At 42.9% G+C, this 6,199-nt stretch overlaps 1 long non-coding RNA gene across 2 annotated transcripts; it reads left to right on the top strand.

Annotated features, from left to right (window-relative positions):
• Window positions 1-1,817: 1,817 nt before the first annotated feature.
• LOC121773639 lies at window positions 1,818-3,911 on the top strand. 2 transcript variants are annotated; one of them, XR_006044826.1, is made up of 4 exons: window positions 1,818-1,871; window positions 2,444-2,902; window positions 2,992-3,218; window positions 3,344-3,911. It is a non-coding gene; the product is annotated as an uncharacterized LOC121773639 (long non-coding RNA). The 2 variants fall into 2 exon arrangements; XR_006044825.1 differs by having other exon boundaries at window positions 2,992-3,911.
• The last annotated feature ends 2,288 nt before the right edge of the window (window positions 3,912-6,199 follow it).

Below are 6,199 nucleotides of genomic sequence, written 5' to 3'. Positions count from 1 at the left end.
TATTTGGATACGGACGTCCGCTGTGGACACCGGAGTTCCGCGGCTTTCCGGGATGTCCGCCATTGCGTTTACACGACGGACGTCCCGGCAGACGTCCTGATTTTTTATTATTTTTTGTGGATGTCCGTCGGGATGTCCTTGGGGATGTCCGCCATTGTGTAGTGGGATGTAGTGGGATGTTCTTATGACGTGGCAGTGCAGTTGGATGTCCTTATGACGTGGCATGAGGTGTTTTTGGGAAGTCCGTCGGGATGTCCGCCGGGACATCCGTCCCATTGTGGATGCTCTAAGAAGCACAATTTACATTACTATAGTACCCTTCGTCTCCATCAGCGACTCATCGAAGACATCAATATTTTTCTCTCGTGTGCTCCGCCCCTCTCCATAGTTCGACAGGTAAAATAGGTTCAAAGGCTGCCAAATAATTGCCAAGGGAACCGATCTGACGGAGAGCAGCGAGGCAGCCCACATAGTCTTCATAGAGGTCCGGGTCGAAGCGACGCTTGTTGTCTATGAGGAAATCATCCCAGCAACGTCCCTCGTTGTTCGATTCCCAAAACCCGAATCATTCCGCTGCAGCATCGTCCAGCAGAAACTCGGTAAGATATAACCGATCAGCCAATAGTGTAAAGTTATGATTATAATATTTTTGGATTTCTTGATCCACATGTTGACACCCTCCCCATCGAAGCGTGGAGGGTCGAACTTGAGTTTAGGACAAGTTTCAGCGTCGAAGCCCACCGGCTTGACGGTTATGGAACGTGGTAAGGCCCATCCACGGGCAGTTGTTGCGGATGTCGGGGTCTGTACCGGGTCATGAGGCTTCCGGGCTAACCCCTTAACAGTGGTAAGGAGGCGAGCTAAATGATCCTCGATGCTCAGATTGAGCGCTGTCTGTTTGCGCTCGAAGGATTCCTGTGCGAAGCGATTTGACTGAATCTTCTTCTCATCATTTGCGACACGGACCGTGAGATCAAAAACCATTTGTCCAATATCCTGGACAGAATACTCAGGCGGCGCGTTGTCGCCGTCAGACGTGTTCAGGTCGTCTGGCATCGTGTGTTGGAGAGTTGCGGGGGAAGAGAACTCAATGTAAAGCACCAGATGATAGGACTAAGAATCCTATCGTAGCAGAGAGCACTTCGAGTAATCTGTGATTCTCAAACTTGAAGAACAAAAGCGGCGAGAGAGGAGAAATATTGAAAACTAGGGTTGAGACAAAAAAATATTTTATTACTTTAATTCTCAAAGGACTCGATATATGGGAATTCTATTATATAGAATTCCTCCTGCTTGATTCGGACAATACGATTCGGAAAAGAATCAAGAAGAAAACCCGAAAAGATCTGACTCTATCTTGCTATAAAATAATTGTTAACAAAAAAAAAGGCAAAAAACATAAATTAAAGGAAATAATAAAAAACAAATCTCCATGCATTAGTGAGACACGTGATCGAGGTATTTCGCGGGCTTCGGTGCATTCCTCTTTGGTCTTTCCTTCGTGGGCTGCAAGGTTGGCTTGGTCTCGTTGTTTCTCTTGGGTTGGATCTTGGTTTGTTGCTGAGGTGCTGCTGATGATGCATTTGCCTGAGTTGGGGTCGACGAAGCAGGTTGCAAGGCTGGGATGTGTTCTGGTGATGAGTCCCTATCAGATGTCCTTATGATGTGGCAGTGCAGTGAAATGTCCTTATGACGTGGCATGAGGTGTTTTTAGGAAGTCCGTCGGGATGTCCGCCGGGACATCCATCCCATTGTGGATGCTCTAGAAGCATAATTTAAATTCCTATAGTACCCTTCGTCTCCATCAGCGACTGGTCAAAGACATCAATATTTTTCTCTCGTGTGCTCCGCCCCTCTCCATAGTTCGACAGGTATGTGTTAGTCGCCCAACCATGTATAATCATATCTGTATTTTGTTGTTGTGTCTAATTGAGTTGTGAATTTTATGTTGGGCAATTTGTTGTAAGCTAATTTTAGATGTTAACATAGAAGTTAATTGCTCGAATCCTTCATGTGGTTCACCATGGTGTGATTATGGAAACTTTTAAAGCATGTGTCGCAGTTCCTGGAGATTGATGATAGAATATGTAGAACTTTTTTTAAATACATACCTCGTCGATTTCTCGGAAGATGGTGTAATTTGTGGGATGCAATTGAGTTATTAATTTTTTGGTGGAAATGATGATTCCCATTAATTATAGAAATTAATGCACTCCTCGCTGTGAATTGTGAAAAAATTCAGGTTGGGGTTACGTTTTCAGCAGAATTTTTGATGAAACATGGAAATACAATTGAAATTCATTTCCATGTAATTATTGGTCATGACTCTGTTTTGAGGGATTTCTAGCTGCTCCTTTTGAATTGAATCAATGTGGAAACAATGTATTCCACAAAACCTTTTCTTCACTCGTTTCACTGATTTTGTAGTTACATATTATAACAGATGGCGTCGAAGAGAAGGAGATGGAGACAACTATGTTATTAATTGAAGAAGTGATACACAAAAACCAAGTGAACTCTACGTTTTTTGTTCCACCTGGCCAGCCTCATTTGTAAATAGGGGGACGAGAATTAGACCCCGAGGTCATCTCACAATACTGTATGACGGCTAGGCTTCCGGAGCAGGTGCGACATATGGATCGAAACACATTTGGGCGGCTGTGTCGTTTGCTAAGGGATATGAGTGGGTTAGCTGATGGTAAATTTGTAACTGTAGAGGAGCAGGTTGCTATGTACTTGGGCATATTATCGCATCACAAAAATAAAATAGGATTGTAGGTTCAATTTTCTTAGGTTAGGGCAGACTGTGTCGCGCTACATCCTTGAAGTGTTGTGAGGCGTGTTAAGCCTCCATGAGACTAAGGTCAAGCCATGCACAGATCCGAGGTGGATGTGGTTTAAGGTAAAATAAAACATTTCTCTTGTTTTTTTATGGTATGTGTCCATATTTCCAATCATTGCATGCACTGTTTTAACATGAATGTGCATTAGGAATGTCTTGGGGCTCTTGATGGTACTCATATTAATGTCCGCGTGAGTATCATAGACACGCCAAGGTACAAAACACGAAAGGGTCACATTGCCACAACAAACACATTAGATGTTTGTGAAGTTATTTGAGGTTTGTCTACGTTCTCCCCGGATGGGAAGGTTCTGCTGGGATTCTCGTGTTCTTTGTGACGCCGTCACTCGTGAGGATGGTTTAAAAGTGGCCAAAGGTGACATCATCCAACTTTAGTTTTGTATGAGACATGGCTTTATTATATAAACTGAATTATCTTCTTTGTCTAATTTCTGTATCTAAATTGGGATATTACTTGTGCGACAACGGGTATGAAAACAGCGAGGGTTTTTTTTTACTCCGTTCAAGGGAATTCGCTATCATTTGAAGGAATGGGGTGCTAGTAGTCAACGGCCTCAAAACGCCGAGGAGATTTTCAACATGAGGCACGCAACGGCTCGCAATGTCATCGAGCGTGCATTTGTTGTACTCGAGATGAGATGGGGGATCCTTCGAAGTGCCAGCTTCCATCCCACTGAGACACAAGATCGTCTAATAATGACTTGTTTTATCCTTCACAACTTTATTCTTAGTGACATGGCAATTGATCCCGTGGAGCAAGAACTGAACGAGGCCAACGATGGGGCTAACTACGTTTCGGCTAAGTTGGAAGAAACACAATATATCAATGCAGTTGAGTCCACATCATTATGGAATCTAACAAGAGTTGATATTGCCCAACAAATGTGGAGGAACATGTAGCCTTGGAAGATTCTCGTTTTTTTACCTAGTTTCATTAAGTTGGATGTTGAATTGTTTGATCTTATGTAGGATTTCAATTATTTTTTATCTATGAACTGATCTTCTTTAGGATTTCAGTTATGTTTTATCTACACTGATCTTATGTATCTACACCATCTACAAGATGCACTTACATTACAAATGAAAAAGCATGTTAAAATATGGATTCCAGTAAGTTAATTAAGTAAACATGTTAAAGTAAAGCATGGTTATATATGTTATCTTATACCAAAATGCTTGCATCCACTACAAATTAGGGTCGATCTAAACATGCTCCAAAAAGCATAACTCTTGATCTAAAAAGCATAACACCAACAAGGTAATTCAAAAGCTATGTGATGTCTAGAAGAACCAAGGCAGTAACCATATTCTTCCCACTACGATCAGTAGTGGGAAATTCAAATACTAACAAAAGAGCAGGCCATTAGATAATACTAACGAAAGAGCAGACCATTAGAAAATATTAACAAAAGAGTAGATCATTGCATAAGCTACTTCTGCACGGTTTGCTTCCTCCAAAATATGCATAACATAATCTAGCATTTCCTCTCCGAGCATCTTGAACAGGTCGAGACGTTTCGGCCCCCTCACTAGTATATCACATGAAACAAACTTCTGTGATGAATCGGCGAATTTTTGATGGTGATGAATGCTGGTAGAGAATAAAGATCACGACACAATGAATTTACGTGGTTCGATTTACTGAGGTAAATCTACGTCCACGGGAAGATAAGAGGGCAGAGTTGTATTGCTTGATCTGTTTTCTACAGCTTACAATACAGACTTGCTATTTTATATTTGATCTCTAGAAAGCGAGAGAGTCTAACCCTATCTATCTGATCTAGGTTCTATTTATACAAAGGACCAAGATCGTGGCATGCAGCACCATTTACTAGGTAGTGGATGCCGTGGAGATCGTGGCGATCTTGCATGGGTCCACTATCCTGCATGAGTTAATGACTGCTTGACACCACTAAATAGATCGTGGGTGTAGTGGAGGTGGAAATCCTGCATGAGTCCACTATCTCCTAGTTCGGTCGAATACTGAGACCGAACTGCTGAATTATTGCCGAGCAGCTTTTGCCGATCTGAGAGTAGAGCTTGATGCCGACCTGAGAGCAGAGTTTGATTGGTTGGCTTTTACCGAGCTGTAGGCTGGGGCCGAACTCTTTGGTTGTGCCGAACTGAACTCTTTAGTCATGCCGGACTGATACTCTTTCTTGGGCTTTAGGCTGATGGGCTTTACTGCTGTTGGGCTTGTTTAGTACGTACTCCATCACTACCCCCCCCGGAAAGCGAAGTGAATTACTTCGGCATTCTGGATAAAGGTACGGGGTAAGTTGATGTTTGTCCTCGGTCTTATGAAGTGAACTCTTCTTTGACCGGACTCGTCTTTGGTCTGATGAAATAAACATCTTTGACCGGACTCGTCTTTGGTCTGATGAAATAAACATCTTTGACCGGACTCGTCTTTGGGTTGATGAAATAAACATCTTTGACCGGACTCGTCTTTGGTCTGATGAAATAAACATCTTTGACCGGACTCGTCTTTGGTCTGATGAAATAAACATCTTTGACCGGACTCGTCTTTGGTCTGATGAAATAAACATCTTTGACCGGACTCGTCTTGTGTCCTAATTTGGCGAGTTTTATCGCTCGGATCGGACTTTCCGTTGTCCTAATTTGGGGATCGGACTTTCCCTTGTCCTAATTCGGCGAGTTTTATCGCGTGGATCGGACTTTCCCTTGTCCTAATTCAGGCAAGTTTTATCGCGAAAATCGGACTTTCGTTGCAGTTCGTTTCAGACGAAGTGCTTGATTCTTAAGCTGAATTGCGGTCTTGTATCCTCTTTAGCAGCTTGGACTTCACAATCGTTGGCTTATTGCAGCTCGTTTCAGACGAACTGCTTATTTAAGCTGAATTGTGGTCTTGTATCCTCTTTAGAAGCTTTGACTTCACAATCGTTGGCTTATTGCAGCTCGTTTCAGACGAACTGCTTGTTTAAGCTGAATTGCGGTCTTGTATCCTCTTTAGAAGCTTTGACTCACAATCGTTGGCTTGTATATGTTCTAAGAAGGGGATCAGCCTTCGAAGAACAAGATACCTCAGTAACATTTGTAAGAGACGACACGCACATAGACAGACAAAACGCACATAGACAAAACGCACATAGACAAACAAAGACCAAGCAAACCAAAGAAAGCACATTGACCGAACAGGACTCAAGACTGACTGACCGGACTGTCTCTTACAAATGGAACTTCTTGAGGTTGGAAATGTGCCATGTTCGGGGTACCTGTTCTCCTGATATGTGAGCCAATCTGTAAGACCCTTTGCCGAGGACTTCTGACACCCGATACGGACCTTCCCATGTGGGTTCGAGCTTGCCCAGCTTT

The sequence above is a fragment of the Salvia splendens genome, chromosome 17 (genome assembly GCF_004379255.2).
Source record: "Salvia splendens isolate huo1 chromosome 17, SspV2, whole genome shotgun sequence".
Lineage (NCBI taxonomy): Eukaryota > Viridiplantae > Streptophyta > Magnoliopsida > Lamiales > Lamiaceae > Salvia > Salvia splendens.
The sequence above is the reverse complement of the archived record's forward strand: the minus strand, read 5'-3'. Positions and strand labels throughout refer to the sequence as shown.